The following is a 21,654-nucleotide window of genomic DNA, read 5'->3' as shown; positions in this document are numbered from 1 at the left end:
TAGCATTTAGACTCATATACCTCTACATAATGTTTTACAGCCCTCTCTAAGCGGTTTACAGAGTTAGCATATTGCCCCCAACAATCTGGGTCCTCATTTTACTGACCTCAGTAGGATGGAAGGTTGAGTCAACCTTGAGCTGGTCAGAATCAAACTCCTGGCAGTGAGCAGAGTTAGCCTGCAATGCTGCATTCTAACCACTGCACCACGGAATGAAAGCCGCGGAATGGAATATCATTATTCTATACATGCCCCTGGTCATAAAAAAGTATCTCATATAAGATACTTCTGGCCAGTCCTCCTTGTTTTGCCTTCACACTTCTAAAACAGTTCAGTAATTAGGAGAGATTGGACTATATTCGTTTTTTTTCCCCCAGAGCAAATGAAAACAAGTAACAAAGGCAAAGATTTCCCTATCCAGTTGTGTCTGACTCTAGGGCACAGTGCTCATCTCCATTTCTTAACTAAGGGAGCCAGCATTGTCCGAGGACATTTCCATGGCCATATGACCAGCATGACTATATGCCAAGGCGCATGGAACACTGTTACCTTCCCATTTAAGTGGTACCTATTTACCTACTCACATTTGCAGGCTTTCAAACTACTAAGTGGGCAGGAGCTGGGGTAAGGAATGGGAGCTCACCCCATCATGCAACGCTCAGGTCTTGAACCTGGCCTGTCAGCTTTCCAGCTGACAAGTGCAGCATCTTTAACCGCTGAGCACATCATGCCCCCTCTCCATTTAGTAGCATGGATATATAAAGCCTTCCCCAATCAGCCTTCTTCACGGTGTTGTGATTGCCGCCATTGTGGAATATGAAGGCCATAGGACAAAATCCATTTTAGGAACATCTGGATGGGGAAGGCTGGTATAGTCCAATGGTGGGATTCAAATAATTTAACAACCGGTTCTCTGCCCTAATGACTGGCTGGGTGGGCATGGCCATGGTGGGCATGGCCAGGGGGTGTGACAGGCAGCACTTGGCCTCCTACAACCCCCTGGGAGCAAAAATGGGCCGTGGGGAGATGTGCTGCCCCCGCGCCCCATTTTGGGCCTAGGAGGCCTCTCTGCAGCCTGCTGGGAGTGAAAACGGGCCTTGGGGAGGTATGCTACACAACCCCATGTCCTGTTTTGGGCCTAGGAGGCCTCCCTGCACTTACCTGGGAGTCAAAATGGAGCGCATGGGGACTCCCCAGGGAGGGGAGGGGCGGGGCCAGCCAGTAATATAACTACCGGTTCACCAGAACCATCCCAAACCGGATGAATCCCACCACTAATATAGTCCATCTCCTATTTTTAAGAAGATCACTTAAGCTTGAGGGCGATAACTGCAGAGCGCTACAGAAGGTAAAAAGCAGCAAGCAATCATTTTTCTTGATCAAAGTGGTTTGGTTAGCCAAGATAATTGATGATCTTTTACAGCATTTGCCTGATGCATGTGCTATTACATCCATTCCATTTGCAGTTTTTATAGGTGCAAAGAGAGACTCTCCTAATAAGCCATTTTTCTTCTTTTGTCTTCTTTTTTCTCCCCCTCCCTGTAAACTTGTCAATGATTTAAATAATGGCACCCTGAAAATTGGCTCTTCGAACCAAGTAGTTTTCTGATAAACACACACATACACACACACACACACACACACACACACACACACACACACACATAGAGGCTCCAACATGGAATGTGCCTTTCTAGATAATTCAACCTGAAGGTTAAAAGGTTGGGGGCCGGGGTGAAATCCAGCAGGTTCCGGAGAACCGGTAGCAGAAATTTTGAGTCGTTCGGAGAACCGGCATATACCACCTCTGGCTGGCCCCAGGAGTAGGGTGGGAATGGAGATTTTGCAGTATCCTTCTCCTGGAGTCGGGTGGGAAGGGAGATTTAGCAGTATCCTTCCCCCAGGAGTGGAGAGGGAATGGAGATTTTGCAGTATCCATCCCCTGCCATGCCCACCAAGCCTCATCACGCCCACCAAGCCACATCACGCCCACAGAACCAGTAGTAAAAAAAATTTGGATTTCACCACTGCTTGGGGGACTGTTATTACATCGAATCATTCCCATGGCCAAAGAGAAAGTCCCTTGGTGTACTTAGTGGAGGGTCAAAGGGGGCAAATTTGGGAAATGGAATAGATGCACGGGCGGAGCTGCGCTTGGGCAGATCATTCTTCAGTGCTGCCAATCCCCTCCGTCAAAGCACGCATTTTTAAGCGTAATATTTACTCGACAGCTTCATCTGGCACAGTTTAGGCAATTGGAAAAGGCACGCTGACCCTGCCTCTATTTAACATCTTTAACCATTTATGAGCAGGGAATTAATATTTTATTGAGTCAGGCTTTAAAGGAGAGAAACCGAACTCTCTGCCAGCGTTGGAGGAAACAAATGTTCATTAGCTTCATGATTTAACATCTAAGGCCCGCAAAATATGGCAGGAGCAATAATAAACATACATAATTTCGCTCAAGGCCTTGGCATCGCAAGGAGGAGAGAGGTTTAGGAAGCCCTATGTTTGAATGCATAACATTCTTCTTTAGATTATTCTGGGGTTTTTTTTTTTCACATTTCAGGCATCACAGATACACAATTATCTATAACAGGGGTCTCAGACTCAAGACCAGGAAGCCACATCCGGCCAATGGGGTGCTTAGATCCGGCCTGCAGGGCTGCCCTGGAAACAGCAAAGGACCGACCCGAGGTGGCTCTGTATTTGCTGACAGAGGGCAAGCAAAACAAACTAAAAGCAAAACTAATGGAGAAATGTTTCCTCTTTTGCATCTGAGCATCCAAGAAGAGACAGGAAAGAGGAAAGACAAAGAAAAAGAAGGAAAAATGGAAAGAGAGCAAGGAAGGAAAAAGAAGGATGGGGGGAAGGAAGAAGGAAGGAAGAAGAAGAAAAGTAAGAGAGGGAGGGAGGGAGGGAGGGAGGGAGGGAAGGAAGGAAGGAAGGAAGGAAGGAAGGAAGGAAGGAAGGAAGGAAGGAAGGAAGGAAGGAAGGAAGGAAGGAGTAGTGATAGGGTAGAGGGAGGGAGGGAAGGAAGGAAGGAGTAGTGATGGGTAGAGGGAGGGAGGGAAGGAAGGAAGGAGTAGTGATGGGGTAGAGGGAGGGAGGGAGGGAGGGAGGAAGGAAGGAAGGAAGGAAGGAGCAGTGATGGGGTAGAGGGAGGGAGGGAGGGAGGAAGGAAGGAGTAATGATGGGTAGGGAAGGAAGGAGTAGTGATGGGTAGGGAAGGAAAGAGTAGTGATGGGGTAGAGGGAGGGAGGGAGGAAGGAAGGAAAGGAAAGGAAAGGAAAGGAAAGGAAAGGAAAGGAAAGGAAAGGAAAGGAAAGGAAAGGAAAGGAAAGGAAAGGAAAGGAAAGGAAAGGAAAGGAAAGGAAAGGAAAGGAAAGGAAAGCCTTCCTCCACTGGAGACAATCAATTTCCCCAGCTCCACCCGGGCCACCACAGGTGCCACTGACACGAGTGATATCGAGCTGGCCACACCTCCCCAGCCCCCCCCAAAGTCAAACACAACCCTGATGTAGCTCTCAATGAAATCGAGTTTGACACCCTTGATCTATAACATAATCGACACAAAGAGCGTGGGATATTTTACATTTCCTTATTTGTAGGCCCTCATTGTCTGAGATGTTCAGATTGAGAAGCTGTAACAGACTGAACAGTAACAGAAGGGTTGGAAGGCACCTTGGAGGTCATCTAGTCCAACCCCCTGTTCACGCAGGAGACTTGTACTAGGGATTCAAACCGCCAAACTGCTGACCTTTCTGATCGACAAGCTCAGTGTCTTAGCCACTGAGCCCCCTAGCCAGGCTAACCATTGATCTGTGATCCAATATTTGACAAACGTATCACCCAATATTAAAGCTGCGAGACCCTTGGTTATTTTCTTGCAGACATTTCATTACCAAACTAGGTAATATCATCAGTGCTAGTGGGGTTTAGTAGTGAAACATCTTCAAGAAAACAACCAAGCTCAGAGAGCAGCAAGAACCCTACAGTCCAACCCTGAGCTAAGAATATTCTCTTCTATCAATATTAAAGCTGCTTTTAAAGCAGATTCCCCAAGAAAAAGTCCAATGCTTGCCTAGATTTCACTGTGGTTAAATAATAACTTTCAAGTTAAATCCAGAGAGGGACAGAATCCTAAAGTAGCAACCGGTGACTAATTAAATTAAATCCATTTTGCCTAATAGGTAATTGTAATTTAGGCAAGTCAAGATCTTGAGGGATGCCTGTGTCAGATAAAGTTATTTAATAGGCTATCAATTTGTTTCATATAATGAAGAACTATAAAGAGTTTGACCTTCTGAAATATAAACAAATCTGAGAGTTAAATTCACATAATTGTGTTTATCCTACAAAGATTCAAAGGAATTCTACTAGACAAATCTGTTACTTTTTTTTTTTTTTCATTTAGAACAAAATACTGTATTTTTTGGAGTATAAGACGCTCCGGACTATAAGACACACGTACCTTTTTTGGGGAGGAAAACAAGAAAAAGAAATCTGCCTCTGCCTCCCAGCAATTTTGCCTCGTTGCAGCAAACAGCAAATAGCCTGCCTTACTTTCATTTTTTGTTTACAGCCTAGCTTGATTAGCACAAGAAAAAAAAAATCTGCTCCCGGCAATTTATCTCCTTGCAGCAAGCAGCAGAGGCCCATTTAAAACAGCTGAGAGCAAAACAGCTGAGAGTCGGGAGGCCGATCCAATCAACTTGTGCTAATTAGGCTGTGCTGAAGCTGAAACGAGCTGTTTCTTCTTGCTGCTTGCTGAAAGGAGGAAAATTGCTGGGAGGCAGAGGTCAAAGGGTGGGGGCCAGTGGGTGGGTGGGGCTACATTTGGTGTATAAGACACACCTAAATTTTCACCCCCTTTTAGGAGGATAAAAGGTGCGTCTTATACTCCAAAAAGTATGATAGGCGACAAATTCAAATTTACAAATTGAGAAAGGTTTGCAGTAATTTTTATATTAAGTTATTTTTTTTAAGGAAAAAAAAAAGAATCAAAACGCAACCCTAAAAATGATTACGGAGACCCAGTAGCATCAAATTCTAATTTGCTGCTGGTTACAGAGTCACCAGGCAGGATGCTAAATTCAGATATTAACCAAACGAGTTTAGAAATTGAAGTTCCCCGTTTATCTCTAAAAAGTAATATCCATTTCAATATATCCCAATTACTTCCTTTCCTTTCTCACTGTGAGCTCTTAACTTTCCCAACATTTCTAATAAGGCAGCGAGAAACTCTAAAGCCCGGGACGACTTGATGTACACCATGATACAACTTTAATGTCTGTGAAACACGTTGTACAAGGAGACGTCTGTCCACAGCTTTGCAGGGAATTTTATGGCCAGAGCTGAATCAGGACAAACAAATCACATTTTTAAACCCCAGTAGGTCATGCCGTACATACAATCCCCATATTGCAGAGAGATTAAAAAATATATATACTAGCGATCAGACAAAAGCAGCCGATGCGATTGCACCCATTCACAGTAAGAATAAAGAGAGATTGAATTTACATTTTAATGAAATTGTCCTAATCTCATACATTCAAACCAGTAGAAACTGAAACTCAGTTTACCTTTGAAAGTCACATTTCCAATTTGTATGCAACTCTCTTGAAAGGGGGAGAAAAAAGTACCATGGTCCAATATTAATACTAGCGGAATATGCAACAGAAATACTGGAATGAATAAAAATAATGAACAGAAACGCGCATTAGTATTTGGAAACAATGAGCAAAAAACACATACACGTACAGATAGACTTACAACCACAATTGGCACCAGGATTTCTGTTGCTTCGCAAAGCCGTTGTTAAGTGAGGCACCCACGATTTTATGACATTTTGCCATAGTTCTTAAGCGAATCACTGTAGTTAAGTGAATCGCGCAATTGTTAAATGAATTCGGCTTCCCTCTTTGACTTTGCTTGTCAAAAGATGGCTGGGAAGATTGCAGATGATGATCAAATAACCCCAGGATGCTACAACCATGGTTAATACAAATTGGTTGCCAAGCGCCCCAAATTTGATCACATGGCTGCAGTACCTCAGATAGAAAATCCATACAGAGAGTGGTGAGGTCAGTGGAGAAAATTATAGGAAAATCATTTCCTGTCATTCAGGATACTGCTTATCAGCGGTATGTATGTATGTATGTATTTATTTATTTAATCATATTTATGTCATGTATATTAGAGGTGGAGACCCTTTGAGAGTTGTATGCAATGAAATTTCATTTTAATGTATGCTGATACATTCAAAGCAACAATAAAGTTATTCTAAGTCTAATTCTAATTCTGGGGATGTTATAACCATCATAAATGGCAGGAAAGACTGTAAGTCACATTTTTCAGTGCCATTGTAACTTTGAGCAGTTCCTAAATGAATGGCTATAAGTCGAGAACTATCTATAGTAAATCTGCATATCAAATGCAGAAATGTTAGGAGAAATCTGCTAAAACACACATGAGAATTATCATGAAAATGTTTTTTTTAAGTCAGGTTAATGCAACACCACGAAAAACTAAAGATTCGAAACATGATGAATTGAGAACAGCCAAAATGTAGAGATCCATTTGTACTTAATATTGTGGCCCGCCAATGGAGCTGGCAGCAGAGTTGGACAGTGAGGAGGTTGGGGAGGAACTAGGACCAGTCCTGGGGGCTGGGGAAAGCTCAGACGAGGGCTCTGCATCGGAGGCAGAAAGGAGTCCAAGGCTATCTGATACTAATGTGCAGCCTCCAGAGTCTGACAGCAGCGAGGCAGAAGAACAGCGTGAGCCTGTTCCCAGTGTGCGTATGCATAGAGCTGCCAGGAGACAGGAACAATTAAGGAAACAGGGTCAACTTCGGAGTAAGGCTTGGAGATGATTGGCCCCTCCCATAAGACATAAAAGATAAGCGAACGGGATGTGAGCTTTTGCAGGAAGCAATTAGTTCATCTGGCCGATTCAAGATTTGAAAATTCTGTTTGTGACTCTGTGCCAAGTTTGGCCTTGCCCTGCGTCTGGAAATTAGCTCTCTGGCAGCGTTCCACATGAGATGGGTGGGTGTTGATAACGTTCCTGTGAAAGACTGTTTTATCAAGCCTTGCGGACTGTAAATGAAAGTAATTTACAGTCGTATCAATAACAGAGGTTTTGTGGGACTAAGATTGTGCTTTATTCTTTCTAAGGAAGCCTAGGTCAGAACACTTAATATACAATAAACACAATAACTTGTTGTTGTTTTTTGAGAGGAAGTTACACAAAGAGAACCAGATATATCAAGTGGTGAGACACAAAATGCAAGGGTAGCAAATGCATCAGTCAATTTGCAATGGTTGTTATCTCACACAAAGTGCTAAAACCAACATACGTTGGAGAATTTTGATGGAAGATTCAACAGCCATTGTGTTTTGCAATGCAACGCCATTTCAGACGAGTTTGGAGGAGACATAATTTCTAAGCCGGCCTTCTATTAAACTAGACGGGGGCCTTGAAGTTCCCTGGAGTGCCAAACCATAGAGCACTTACCTTAGTAATTATTGCAATTCTGCCAAGCTTCATGAAATATATTTCCTCTCTGAAATTCTGCTGCCATCTCAAGACTCCACGCAAGCACCTAAGTGCTTCTTGGCTGATTGGCTGATACATTCTCTGTATGTCTAAAATGTATTATTAAAATAAAATAAAGACCTTTTTCAGGCCCAAGCCCCCTCTTAGGTAGAGAGAGGTTGTAAGACAGAAAGAGACTGCCAACTCTCATAACCGTCTCATGTCATTATTTTGATCTCATAAAAGCTGTGGGAACTAGCCAGGGTTCCTTCATGCAACAGCAAGATCGTTGTCATGTGCTTAGAGACAAGACTCTGGGACACTCTGGTTGCTACTGCTGACCTTACATGCCTCAATGGACCTAGTTCCAGAATCAATTAATGACCACTTTCCACACCGGCCACATGGGTAGCAAGTCATGGTTAGTAGGGATGAAATAATAGCTTTGCATGATCTGTGGAATTAGGAGATGACCAGGCTTAACCCGAAGGAGGAGTCAAACATGTCATCAGTCATGAATTCCTGCACATCCACAAGAGATAAGCCCCACCTCGAATTCTTTCTATTCTTAACTCCTCCTAATTTCCCTTGACCGTTAGTAATTCAGATTGTTGCAGAGAGCTTAAGCTTGCAATAAATCTTTCTACTTATTTGAACTGCCTGAATCTCCTGATTTCTCCAGCACCTGACAATTCTCTGGTTTGGAAGCCTAGGTAGATACCACATCTGGTGACTCTTCGCTGTCTATGTAACATCTTCCCAATTATTTATTACTTGTTATATTTATTTACTTCCATGATCAGAACCATCTCTACTTAGGAAGCTACCCACTTCAACAACACTTTTACTTTATGTGACTTGTTATTTAAAGTTCCTGGTTATTTTGGGTATGTTTCCCCTTTTTAAATATAAATTTTACTTCTGTTTTTTATTTTTCCATGGAATAAAGTAAATTAAAGATGTTTATTTTATTTTATTTATTTTATTTGCAATTTATATACCGCCCTTCTCCCTGAGGACTCAGGGCGGTGTACAGCCAGAATTAAGAACATGAAATACAAATATTAAAAAAACAATTAAAATATATATAAATTTGGCCCAAAAATTAAAAATCACAAACCAATTAAAACATTTAAAAATTTAAAAATGTTAATGTCTTTGAGTCCAATCCTGGAAACCATGTGATGAATTAAAACAAAATTAATTTAAAAAAAAAAAGCTTTGAAATCATAATTTTTAGGGTTCTGCCAGATTCACTCTTATTCCAGAGTGGGGTCCTAATGTTGAGAAGTGGGATGCGGTGCCTCAGTGGCTAAGATGCTGAGCTTGTCGATTAAAAGGTTGGCAGTTCAGCGGTTCGAATCCCGGTTCAAGCTCCCATGACTTGTCCCAGCTTCTGCCAACCTAGCAGTTCGAAAGCATGTAAAAAAAAAAATGCAAGTAGAAAAATAGGGACCACCTTTGGTGGGAAGGTAACAGCGTTCTGTGCACTTTTGGCATTGAGTCATGCTGGCCACAAGACCACGGAGACGTCTTCGGACACCGCTGGCTCTTCGGCTTTGAAATGGAGAGGAGCACCGCCTCCTAGTGTCGGGAATGACTAGCACATATGTGCGAGGGGAACCTTCTATGTTGAGAAGAATATTGCAAAGTCTATATACTCATGATGCTTTCCCATTGGAAAAGCTCTCCGTTTAAGTGGCTTATATTGATTTTCTTTCGTTCTCTTACATCTGACAGTAAGAGGAAAAAAAAATATTCCCAATTCAGAGCATGGGCTTGTGTGTCTGTGCACACGTGTCTGCATACAAAGACACACCAGACACCAGATCATGTTTTATGGCTTTATTTAAATTACATGGATCGATGCCTGCTCGTATTTGGTTTGGCTTTTCAATTACAGCCATCCACTAACCCAAGCTATAAGCTACTCTGCTTTACAAAGATATTCTTAGCTTCTCCATATGATTACAGTAATGTTTTTTCAGTTCATCTGCAAGGGAAAATTGAATTTGACTGAATTTTTATCTGCTCTATCCATTACCAGATTGCCTACCTTTAATGGACAGGTAGTAGAACTGCTTGTAAGTATCTTGGCCTTCATGAAAACACATAAAGAATCTCCCAGAATGCCTTTAACACTTCTCTGGCTTTTATAACTAACTTGCTATCAAGCCAGTTATTTCATCCAAAGAACCGGAAAATAGGTGGTATGTGTCAGCCGTTACAGCTTTAAATTTATTACAGGGTAGTGAATTTTAAAACAGGGTTTCATTGTTGCTTGTTCTTTTCAGAAAGCATGAACATCCCCCAATACAAAAGAGCCTTTTGCTCTACAATTTTATACTCTCTTTCTTATCTATTATGGCCTAAATTATATTTGTAACGATGTTGCATAATAGAATATTAGATGTTTTAGTTGTGCAGAAGCAGTCCCGGTACATTGTTTCATTACATGCCCAAATAGAGAACATTTGGAAACACAATGAGCCGCCTGTTTTTATCACAACTTACGTATTATCTTGGGCTACCAAGAGAAGTGGCAATAAAGTCGCGGATTAATTTTAGGTAGGCATGGAAAAACTTCAAGTACAGCATGCTCGGTTGTCCTAGAATGCTGGTGTGTGTTTTGTCTGAGTGTGTATGTGTGTGTCAGAGGTGGGTTATCGCAGGTTCTGACCAGTTCTGGAGAACCGGTAGCGGAAATGTTGACTAGTTCGGAGAACCGGTAGTAAAAATTCTGACTGGCCCTGCCCCCATCCATTCACTGCCTCCTGAGTCCCAGCTGATCAGGAGGAAATGGGGATTTTGCAGTATCCTTCCCCTGGATTGGAGGGAATGGAGATTTTACAGTATTCTTCCCCTGGAGTGGGGTGGGAATGGAGATTTTACAGTATCCTTCCCCTACCATGCCCACCAAGCCATGCCACGCCCACCAAGCTACACCCACAGAAACCGGTAGTAAATTTTTTTGAAATCTACCACTGGTGTATGTGTGTATGTAGGGGAGGCTAACCAGAAAAAGGAATTGAATGACCAGTTTATGATAAACAGACTGCATTCTCCCCTCCCCCCACTTTGCAGTTCTCTTGTTATTTTAGTTACATGAAGGTTTGTTTATTAGATTTTAGGACTGAACAGTTGCCCGAAGCTGATATTAATTATATGCAAAGCAATTTACTCTATTTGAAACACCAGCATACAAAACATTTATGAAGCATCCATGGTTTCACACGTAACAAAATTAAGAGTTCCCGCGAAACCTTTCTAGTCCCTTCTCAAAATAGCTTCAGGTTCCAGTTGATTCCAGTCTTATTTCAGGAAAGCCAAAATATCCTACTCAGAATTTGACCCTTATGAAAAATGCAGAAGAACTCCTCTTAATCATGGTTGGTTCACAGGGCGTTGAACAAAGTAGGAGTGAGGTTAAGTGGGCATGTTTCCTCCTAAGCAGATCCAGAAAACAGATATCAAGTTCTCAGAAGGTATTTCTGCAGGACCTAGGACAGCTCACGGAGTGGGTTTCTTTGTACATCAGCACTGCAGTTGGTTTTTGTGAAGACATAAGCATATACCATTAACTCCAGTTCTTATAAACCAGAGGCCTTCAAACTTGGCAGCTTTAAGACTTGTGGACTTCAACTCCCAGAATTCTCCAGCCAGGAAGAGGAGGGCATATTAGGTTCACTGTCTTGAATTGCTTATAAAGTAATAAAGATGGGATAAAAATCAAATAAATAAACAGCTCTGTTGCTCATGACAAGATTCCAAACCTCATTGAGGTTTGGTGGTGCAGCAGACTAAAGTGCTGTGAAGTAGCACCAGCTGCCTGCAATTACTGCAAGATCAAATCTCACCAGGCTCAAGGTCGACTCAGCCTTCCAATCCTTCCGAGGTAGATAAAATGAGGACCCGGATTGTGGGGGCAATAAGCTGACTTTGTATAAAAAAGAACACCACTTTGGGAGGACCGAAAGCCCTACTAAGCAGGTATATACAAAAGTATGAAGGCGATTGCTTAACGCATTGTAAGCCGCCCTGACTCTCCGGAAAAGGGCAGCATATAAATCGAACCAATAAATAAATAAATAAATAAATTGAGGGAATACCTTTATTAGATTAATTTGTCAACCAAATGCTCCTGTGGTTATTTAGAATGGTGGGTTTTAAGTCTTCACTGAGATGCTGGGCTTTTTGTGATGACATCACCTGCAGTTCTGGTGATCAGGATAGACTTTCCCTTAAATAAAAGAAAATGCGATTTCTTTATTTCCTTCCACCCTATTTCTTCTTGCAGCGTCAAAGAAAATCCTTCGAAATTCACTTTCCCCTTTCCACTTAACCTTTCATTACTCCCTTTGCTGGAGCCTAGAAACTTTTTTTTGTTTTAAATCTCAGTTTCCTTCTTTCTCAAAACTTATTGGAGTCCAAACTTTTATCAGCTGGTGCTACTGAATCCATATCTGGATTTTTGAGAGCGGCCATTACCAACCCCTGAATGCCAAAACGCTTTTGTGTTTTGCATTACATGTTTTTGTGTGGTGGGGTTAGTCAGTGCCTGTGTGAAAATGACTATCCTTCACTTGGTTTAAGCCTCCTGCACGCACACAGACCTTCCAGTTTAAGCTGAACTAAGAAGGAAACCGTCACGCAAACGGAGGGAAAGAGTTCATTTTTTAAAAAAGGAAAAGATCTCAGCTTCATATCTTCATCTTCCCCAGCAGCTGTGGCGAACCAGTTCTGTATTGATCGCCGAAGAGCATTTACAGTGTCAGCTGGGGATTGTAATGGGAGGGGGGGGCAAGGGGCGGTTTGGAGTCAGAGAGGCTGTTGAATTCCCTGAGCTGGAGACCTAGTCAGCCATTCGGGGCATCCTGATTACGGATGGTGTCCCTAAGTCTCAGATAAATAAAAAGCAGTGTGATTTAGATCGTATTACTGTGAGGGCAAAGGAGACAACGAGGGTGGGAATAAAAGAGATGAAGGCACATAATAAAGATAAAAGAACAGGAAATAACCAGGATTTGCAGATCCTGAACGTGATGTAATATAGGTAAATATAAATGAGTATATTGGATAGAATATATATATATATATAAATTTATATATAAAATTTGATTTATATGCCGCCCTTCTCTGGAGACCCAGGGCGGCTTACAATGTGCTAAGCAATAGCCTTCATACTTTTGTATATTTTATACAAAGTCAGCTTATTGCCCCCACAACTGGGTCCTCAATTTAACCTACCTTAGAAAGGATGGAAGGCTGAGTCAACCTTGAGCCTGGCGAGATCTGAACCTGCAATAATTGCAGGCAGCTGGTCTTAATAACAGGGTGCTTTAGACCACTGTACTACCAAGGCCCAATATAATTAGTAATGTATGAAGAGTATATATGTTATTTGTTTCATGTTTTAGTGTGTATGGAGGAGATAACACCAGGATGGCCGCACTGTGTCCAATATTTTAATAAGAAATGAATAAATAAAATAAAATAAATAAATAAATAAATAAATAATTTATTTATTTAATTAATTAATTAAATAAAAAAATTATAAATAAAATAAAAGAGAGAGAGATAAAGGCACAGTCCCATCCCAGGGGGACCACAAAGATTTAAGAAAAAGCATCACCATCAAGAGGAAGGCATGGAAAACAATCAGGAAGAGAAGGAAAACTCAGGAAACTGAAGAAGATTACAGAGCAGCGGAGCACAGTAACTATGGTACATCAAAGCATATCTGGAGGACAAAGGCTTAGATGAGGTTTTCAACTTGGCCACTTTAAGACATGTGGACTTCAATTCCCAGAATTCCTCATGCTGGCTGGGGAATACTGGGAGTTGAAGTCCCTATGTCATAGACTTTTTTTTTTTTTTAAAGAAAGAAATGAAAGGTAAAGAGATTGGAGAGACAACTGGTCTCCAAATCCAAGAAATACAGACAGAACAGAATAGATTGTGAGTCGTTTCCACCAACATGCCAACAGAGGGGAATAGAGAGTCTGAGGGCAATTTCCAAACCTGGATCATTTCACGGAAGAAGTAATCTACCGGGAGCAAGTTGGATCTCTTTAAACTCTGGTCGAGTTGCCTTCATTTCTTGAGAAGGAAATTAGGATTTTCATTCCCAGCTCAGGAAGCTTTGCACCTTATATTAACTCTGTCTCTAGAGGGTACAAAATATAGCTTTAGAATAGAATAGAATAGAATAGAATAGAATAGAATAGAATAGAATAGAATAGAATAGAATAGAATAGAATAGAATAGAATAGAATAGAATAGAATTCTTTATTGGCCAAGTGTGATTGGACACACAAGGAATTTGTCTCGGTGCATAGGCTCTCAGTGTACATAAAAGAAAAGATACGTTCATCAAGAATCATAAGGTACAACACTTAATGATAGTCATAGGGTACAAATAAGCAATCAAATCATACTAGGAAACAATCAATATAAATATAAATCGTAAGGATACAAGCAACAAAGTTAGAGTCATGCAGTCATAAGTGGGAGGAGATGGGTGATAAGAACAATGAGAAGATTAATAGTAATGCAGACTTAGTAAATTGTTTGACAGTGTTGAGGGAATTATTTGTTTAACAGAGTGATGACGTTCGGGGGAAAAACTGTTCTTGTGTCTAGTTGTTCTGGTGTGCAGTGCTCTATAGCGTCATTTTGAGGGTAGGAGTTGAAACAGTTTATGTCCAGGATGCGAGGGGTCTGTAGATATTTTCACAGCCCTCTTTTTGACTCCCGCAGTATACAGGTCCTCAATGGAAGGCAGGTTGGCAGCCATTATATTTTTACATGAGAAGCGAAATGTCTTAAAAAGGAAAATCAGAAACTCCAAGTTGCCTTTCCAATAAAAGCAACCTTTGGGACAAAACCATGACCTGGATGACCGAGAGCCTTTCCTTTGGATTGTCAAGGTGGTGATTTTAGATTGAGCTGGACAACAAATGGTCTTGGTTGACTGACCACACCAAGGAGACGGTTGAGAAAGCCCAGTTATCAAGACCATGGCTGGACAAGATGAGGGACTCACCCCACCCATCATTTTCTCCCGTGGTTTTAGGTGCATTTTAAGTCTTCTGTCATTGGTGGCGCAGCAGACTAAAGCGCTGTTAAGTAGCACTTAGCTGCCTGCAATTACTGCGAGTTCAAATCTCACCAGGCTCGAGGTTGACTCAGCCTTCCAATCCTTCCGAGGTAGGTAAAATGAGGACCCGGATTGTGGGGGCAATAAACTGACTTTGTATAAAATAGAACACCGCTTGGCGTAGGGGGGCAAAAAAAGCCCTACTAAGCAGATATATACAAAAGTATGAAGGCTATTGCTTAACGCATTGTAAGCCGCCCTGAGTCTCCGGAGAAAGGGCGGCATATAAATTGAACCAATAAACAATAAACAATAATCCAAACGAGGTGACATTGGAAGAGACCCCACCCCACCCCAATTAGCATCCTTTCCAAACTCCAACAGCCCCCAGAAGATCCAGGCAAAGAGGATCCTCGTTGGACGACCCCCAACCCACCGGCCGTCAAGGGGCCTTTAAGTCCGTCTAAACTCCTGCCACGGGGGGGGGGCGGTGAGTTGGGGGGGGGGTTGAGAGAAAGCAAGATTGCGAGCGCGATCTCGTGAGAGCGCATGCGGAGAAAGGGGCGCCTGCCTCGCTCTCCTCCTCGCCAGAAGCAGCCAGGCAGCTTGCCACAAATGGCTGGGGGAGGGCCGAGGAGGTGGGAGCGGCCGAAGTGAAGCCGCGAGAGGGTGGAGGGTGGTGGTGGTGGTGGAGGGGGGGAGAGACTTTGGCTGGCTGGAGAGCCTCTTTCGCAGCCGCCGGGAACAGCAGCGAGAGGGAAAAGCGGGCGCAAAAACAAGACCCAAACAGCCGACCCAGAAAGGAAGGAGCCAACCCAAGCCAGCGCGTTCCGACGACCGACCAAAGCCAACGACGCCGCGCCACGGGTTTAGGGGCTGCGTTCCTGACTCCAGCGCCGTCGGGGCTGCCAGGCGGATGCCCGGCCGGTAAGCTTTGCGTGCTGTGGGTGTGGCTGGCGAGCTCGGGGCTCCGGAGAGGCGGGGCAGACTCGGAGCTTTGTTGGTACCCGGGTTTGTCTGGTTTTTTTTTTTTTTTTTTTTTGACGTACGTGGGGATGCTGCCTATCTGGATGGAAGGACTTTTTGGAGTCCTTTGCTCCAAAAGCCGGCCGCGGGAAGCTTTGGGGGGAGCAAAGTGGGGCGGGGGAAAGAGGCGCTCGAGACCCTCTGAAGCCGTGGTGGCTCTCCCTGGGCGTCCAGTTCGCCTCCCCCCCCCCTTCGAGTTCAGCGTGGAAGGACGGACGAGGAGATGGAGGCGAGCCCTGACTTGGGAACAAAAGCGGTGCCCTTCTTTTTTTTTTTCCCCGCTGCTTTGGCGAGGCGCCTTGGACTACAGTGCCCATCGCTCCCAGCTAATGGCTAGCTGGCGGAGGTTGTAACTCAGAGCATTGGGGTGGGATGGGGAAGCTCCCCCCTCCCCTTCTTCCCCATCCCCAGTTCCTGGCCGAGGGGTTTGTCTTGCGAATTGGATGCGCTGCTTCTTCTTCCTCCTTTTTCTTCCGTCCTTCTCTCCGCCTGGCTTCTCTCGCTTTTCTTCTTCCTTTCAGTCCGTGATGGATGGTCTGGCCGGTGGGGGGAGGGAGGGGAGGTCGGGAGAGCGGCGCGGCGATATTTTATGTCCTTCCAGACTTTTTTTTTTTTCTTGTCAAAAGCCAGCCATGATTTGCGCATCTCGGGAGGCAAGGGGTGGTCAGCGTGCGTATTTGCGCACAGACCGTAGCTCCGGAGAACACCCAGGGGCGCACGCAGCCCAGCCAGTCTCGCCGTGTGAACTATTCCAACTTCAGCTTGAGCTGAAAATGAAAGAGAGAAGGGGGGGGCAGAGCGGGAAAGGTTTCCTGATTTGCTATCCTGTGGGGCTAGTTTGATACGTTTAAAAGGAAAAAACAAACAAACCTATAATCGGCCCTGTACCATTTCTCTGGCCCTCTCCGCTTGCAAATAGCAGCCTCTTCGCTTCTGCTCCATTACTCTGAGTAGTAAACGCAGCTCCCATGTTTGCTTGCTTCGTTGCCATAAATCTTCTGCGCTCCCTGCTTCCTTCCTCACCATTCATTGAAAGAGGTTTTCACTTTCCAATTATTCTCGCAGCTGGGGACTCGCTAGTTCTTTGGTTCAGGGGCTGAAGAAATTCTTCCAGCTCCTCTTCTCCTCTCTCCCCCCCCTCTTTTCTTTTTGCCACTTTCTTGTGGGGGGGACCACCCCTTCCCACCTTTTTTCTCTCCTTCCTGATCGTCTGAGAACGGGGAGGGTCTTTCTTTCCTTGGGGTGCCCCCCAGCCAGAGAGACAGAGAGAGAGAGAGATGGATGGAGTCTTAATTCAGACAGGCTCGATCACGCGTCCGTTCAAATAGGGCGTGACTGATTGAAAACCCAGGGACAAAATTCCCGTGCGGGTGACTTCATCTCTTTTCTACTTTGTCTACGTCCAGGCTCAAAAAGAAAGAAAGAAAGAAAGAACAAGAACAAGAAAAGAAAACACCTTTGGAGCGTTTGTGTGTGTGTTTTTTTTTAATTTTGTGAAATGAAAAGCTGTGGCCAGTGGAAATGCCAACCAGCGTCCACTCAATCCTGGCCGAGATTCTCGCTGGACTTCCTTCTCTATTCATCCTGGCCAGTAAATATATTTTGCACACTAATCTATCCAAGAGTTTGGCAGGGGCTTTTTTTTTTTTTTTTGTACGGAACTGCTTACGTTCAGGGAATCTACAGGGATGAAAAGAACTCGGTGTGGCGCCTGGTATCCCTGGAGAGAGAGACGCTTTCTGTACATCTTGAACTGTCCACTTGGATTTGGGAGAGTCAAATCCCTCCTGGGGGCATTTCCAGCAAATGATCTATTCGCTTATTTAAAAAGAAGAAGAAAGGGATGAAAAGGGAACAACGAGTCAGATAGAAAGCTTTCAAAATGAAGGGAGGGGATAACATGGGAATTAGAAGGCTCTTGGGCAAAACAATGTTTTAGGCACTTTTGTTTATAGTTGTAGGAAATTACTCCTTCCTTTTTCTCACACCCCATCCTCCCCACCCCCCCCACACACATACACAGCTTGGCTGGGTTCACATAACTGTTTAATCCCTGGCTTGCTTGATAGAGGTTTACTGAATAAAATAATTGGTTTCAGTTTGTTTTACATGCTTGAAAAAAAACCCTCTGCAAAATAAAGAAGTTTGGAATTATCTAGGTTTACACAACATGTTAAACCTCAGACTGGATTGGGTTTATCAACATATTGTTTGAATAGAGCCATTCTGTTTTGGGCAAAAGCGAGTATGTTGCATAACGTAACTATGACACCTTACTACAGAAGGGGAATGCTGTCCCCAAAATGTAGTTTGACTCAACGGAAGGACCTGTGGCTGAGCTCCTATACTAAGCTAACTTTAAGGGTTTGGATGTGTTGTGGCCCGTAAACCATGGTTCAACACTCAGGATGAGATGTGTAAGCCAGGCCATTGTGGTTTGGGCTAACCAAAATTAATATTTTTTTTAAGATAGAGGGTGAACCTCTGTTCTGGTTCTCCCCTAAGGCATTAAACAGGAATGCTAGTTAGCAAATCTGGACATCTGGACAATGGTGATCCCATTTCTTTCTCCTTTTACAGTATCCTTTTTTTATTATTATTTAAAAGCACAGACTTTGGACGGTTTGCTAGTAATTTTCTCTTCCTCCTCTTCCTCCTTGCTGTCTGTCTGGTTCACACATCCATCCTGTTTAAATGTTTATACCCAACATAGATCTTTTTCGAACGGATTTTGATTAGTGGAGAAAGTGGGACATAAATATTTTTTGAGTGCACCCCTGACTAGCCCTTTGTGCTTCCTATGTAATTTTTGTTATCCCAGGGTAAATACAAAAACGGATTGTGCCTAGCTTCACTCCTGTCTGCTATTTAATTTTCCAGACCCAATTGCAGTCCACAGAGCTATTTTCCCCCCAAATATTCCATGTCTTCTTGTTTTTGGGTTATGCAGATGCGGCTTAACTGCGCTGGGGAAAAAAAAATTAGGAATTTGGAAGGAACAGAAATGCTCCTTAATGGTTGCGATTAGATTTCCTTATAGTCTGTGTTTCTTTTTAGGTATGGATTGCCAAGGCCCCTCAATGCTTCCCCCTGAAGGAAAAAGATTAATAATCTTGCAATAAAAATTTACCTTGCTTCAGAGAGACCTGTTCAGAAAAGCACTCTGAGGCTGTAGTCTTGCATACTTTTTTTATAAGGCAGTAAAATGGATCTCAGTGAGACCTCCAATATAATATATACCTTGTGCTTAAAATGGAACAGAGCTGTTTTCTTCCTCGTCCCCTAATTCTAAAACATAGAGGGGGATATAATCAACCAAATCTCTTTTATCGCACCTAACTAGAATGCTGTTTGGAAAAAAATTAGGGTGGACTATGTATGCCTATGAGAGATGCGGTGGTTCAGTGGGTAAGACGCTGAGCTTGTCAATCAAAAGGTCGGAAGTTCAGCGGTTCGAATCCCTAGTGCCGCGTAACGGGGTGAACTCCCATTACTTGTCCCAGCTTCTGCCAACCTAGCAGTTCGAAAGCACGTAAAAAATGCAAGTAGAAAAAATAGGGACCACCTTTGGTGGGAAGGTAACAGCGTTCCGTGCGCCTTTGGCATTGAGTCATGCTGGCCACATGACCATGAAGATGTCTTCTGACACCACTGGCTCTTCAGCTTTGAAACGGAGATGAGCACTGCCCCCTAGAGTCAGGAACGACTAGCACATATGTGCGAGGGGAACCTTTACCTTTATGTATGCCTGGTTTAGCTCCTGAAGGAAAGCATATAATCAGTTGGTTATGTGCCATCAAGTTGTCTTTGACTTCTAGTGACCACATAGGTTTCCTGCATGAAGTTCTGCACTAACCGAGCCTTCAGGGCTTCCAATGGTGTCCCCATCACCACTGTGAGTCCGTAGACTTGACTGCTGGTCATCCTTTTCTTCTCTTTCCTTCCATCTTTCCCAGCAATAGAGCCTTCTCCAGAGAGAGAAATCTTCACATAATGTAACCAAAGAGGGATAATTTGAGCTTGGTCATTTGTGCTTTGAGTGAGAACTCTGGGTTGAGTTGTTCAATGATCCATTGGTTAGTTTTTGTGGTTGTCCATGGTATTCTCAACAGTCTTCCACAACACCAATTTTCAAGGCATCAATATTCTTCTTATCATGCTTCTTCAAAGTCCATCTGTTGCTTCCCCAGAGTGTCACAGGGAACATCACACTTTGCATGATTCTAATTTTTGTTGATTGATTCAGATGAGTAAGATATTTGTAACGTATTGATTAAAAAAAAAGAACAAATTGTATTTTAATATTAAATGGATCAGTCTCGCCCCACCTGATATTCTTCAGAAGTGAGACCTCTTCAGTACTAGAGGTTTACAAATTCTGGGAATCAGCTGGCCTAATCTGGAGGCCAAGGTTGGAGAAGATTACAGCATGCTACCTCTTTGAAACAACTTATATTGTTGGATTCGTGTGTCATACTAACGTACTTTTCAAAAATTAAAATATGAGATGTTGAGCAAGCCATAGTAACGTGATTCACATAGAAAATGAAAAACTATAATTTGCAAACTTTTGGTAGCTGAGGTCAATATGTTCAAAGCTAACCACAAATCCAAATCAAATGAGTAGTGTAGCTGTATGTCCATGGAGATTCTCCATCATCCAGGTCATGGTTGTCCCAAAGGTGCTTCTTCAAGAGACAACTGGACTTTCTGTTATTTGTTTGAAGACATTTCACTTCTCATCCATGAAGCTTCTTCAGTTTCCCCACCGTCCAGCCACAGCTGAAAAAGCTTCTTGGATGAGAAGTAAAATGTCTTCAAAGAAAAAAACCAGAAAGTCTACTGTGTTTTCCCAAAAATAAGACCGGGTCTTATATCAATTTTTGCTCCAAAAGTTACATTAGGGCTTATTTTCTGGTTAGGTCTTATTTTGGGGGAAATACAGTATTAGATGCAACCATCTGGCTGACAATCTTAACTGGAGCTTATTTTGAGGGTAGGGCTTATATTACGAGCATCCTGAAAAATCACGCTAGGACTTATTTTCCGGTTGGGACTTATTTTCGGGGAAACAGGGTAGTTGCCTCTTGAAAAAAGCACCTTTAGGTTGTTGGCCTGGAATTGATCAAAGAAGCTCCCCAAATTATTTTGGACCCATCATCACTCCCCACAAACTACTTTCATAAGGTTGTTGTTGTGAGGGTTCAGTTTGAAGATGGATTACAACACAACCATTTTGAGCTTCTAAAATGGAAGGGACAACACTCATAACCCACGTGTTAACAATCATGGTGTGTTTTCACACAAGGTAATCTGAAACTGGTCCCAACATGGCATCTGGCTTAGTGTGTGTAGTCTCAGCCTAATGTTTTGGAGTTGTGGTTGTCATGTCCAAGGGATGGAGTGGCTTGGATATCTCTCCACGCAATCCATTTGGAAAGTAATGCTGTTTTTGTATCTAGCTTAATGTGTTTCTGGAAAAGAGCTTCTGCCATTCACATACAGATAGCCCTTGACTTACATCCGTTCATTTAGTGACCATTCAAAGTTTACTGGCACTGAAAAAAAGCAACTTAGGATCATTTTTCACACTTACAACCATTGCAGCATCCCCATGGCCACTTGATCAAAATTTAGACACTTGGCGACTGATTCATATTTATGATGGTTGCAATGTCCTGGGCTCATGTCAGAGGTGGGTTCTAATTTTTTTTACTACCGATTCTGTGGGTGTGGCTTACTTTGTGGGCGTGGCTTGATGGTCATGTGACAATTCTTTAGGATTTAGCAGAGGTACTGGTCTACCAGACTTTTACCGATCTACCCATTTATTTTTTGCAGGCACTGGTCTACCCATTTATTTTTGGAGGCACCGGTCTACTCATTCATTTTTGCAGGCACTGGTCTACCCATTTATTTTTGGAGGCACCGGTCTACTCATTCATTTTTGGAGGCACCGGTCTACTCATTCATTTTTGCAGGCACTG

The 21,654-nt window shown here is 43.1% G+C and overlaps 1 protein-coding gene across 15 annotated transcripts in view; it reads left to right on the top strand.

The window, feature by feature from the left end:
• The first annotated feature begins 15,174 nt into the window (after window positions 1-15,174).
• Window positions 15,175-21,654, top strand: part of SEMA6D (semaphorin 6D) — a 320,069-nt gene continuing 313,589 nt past the window's right edge. For 8 of the 15 annotated variants that reach the window (XM_087878228.1, XM_087878224.1, XM_087878217.1 and 5 more), the window contains exon 1: window positions 15,175-15,568. The gene's annotated coding sequence lies outside the window, so the exon portion shown is untranslated. The remainder of the gene's footprint in view (window positions 15,569-21,654) is intronic. The other 7 variants (XM_087878221.1, XM_087878226.1, XM_087878219.1 and 4 more) reach the window with 3 other exon arrangements.

Source organism: Pantherophis guttatus, chromosome 13 (genome assembly GCF_059756535.1).
Source record: "Pantherophis guttatus breed Tessera chromosome 13, ASM5975653v1, whole genome shotgun sequence".
Classification (NCBI taxonomy): Eukaryota; Metazoa; Chordata; class Lepidosauria; order Squamata; family Colubridae; genus Pantherophis; species Pantherophis guttatus.
Note: the sequence above shows the minus strand (reverse complement) of the source record. Positions and strands in the feature narration are given on the sequence as shown.